The following is a 1,014-nucleotide window of genomic DNA, read 5'->3' as shown; positions in this document are numbered from 1 at the left end:
AACACCTGGTGTGGGAGGCACTTTGCCAGGGGGATCTTTTACAATTAAGACCCCGCAGTTTGGGATATCTTTGCCGCAAAGTTCAACACTAAGCTCTATGTAGCCAAGGTAGGGGATATTTAACCCATTTGCTGCCTTAAGCTGCAACCAGTGACAAGGGCGTAAACCATCAGGGCCCCCAGACCTAAAATGATCCTTAAAGAAACTTTCTGTAAGGGTTGACACCATAGAACTAGTGTCAATTAGACAGGGCACCCAAACACCTCCCAAACACACATCTAAATGAGGACACGATGCAACAAGCTCTGGTGTTTCCCTACCATTACATGGTGCTGCAACTGAGCCAATAGTGACCCCACCCGAACTGCGGCTCAACAATTCAGTGGGAACTAGTTTTCCGAGACCGCAGAGTTATGAGGCAAGGAACTAAAGGGCTGTTGGGAGCCTTGAGAGTGAAAACGTGAAGGGACACGTACACCTTCACATTCCCTAGCATAATGACCTGGCTGTGTTGGCACCGTCTACAGACTATAGAGACATTACGAGGGGGACGATTCTGTTGATGAGTTTGACTAAGAGAGGCAACGCTCTGAGTAAGTTGATTTAACTGCTCTTGTTGACGTGCCAACATATCACGCAGTGCCCTTAATTCTGACCCCTGATCCCTTGGATTAATCTGAGCAGTGCCTTGGACAGCATACTGAAATCCAAGTGATGGAACTGAAAGACTCCGGGCCCTACTACCACCAGATGAGCCCTCTCGTTCCCACCTAATAGCTTCAGCCCTGACATCAAGTAAGGTAGCTGCAGGTTTCTCCCGTACAAACTGTTTGTACGGAAATCTTCATTTGGAAATCTGCAATCTGAAAGTGTCAGTGAAATACTTTAAACCACTCAGTCCTCAGGTCTGTCTAACCGACATGTTTCAGGTGTTTCCTTCTGTCACACACCTGGCCTCAATAAATGTCTGAGTAATGGATGAGCTAATGCTATCGTTTGTATCAGGTGTTCTGG

Source organism: Poecilia latipinna, unplaced genomic scaffold (genome assembly GCF_001443285.1).
Source record: "Poecilia latipinna isolate Pla-1442-1.1 unplaced genomic scaffold, P_latipinna-1.0 Scaffold4431, whole genome shotgun sequence".
NCBI lineage: Eukaryota > Metazoa > Chordata > Actinopteri > Cyprinodontiformes > Poeciliidae > Poecilia > Poecilia latipinna.
This window is presented reverse-complemented; position numbering follows the sequence as displayed.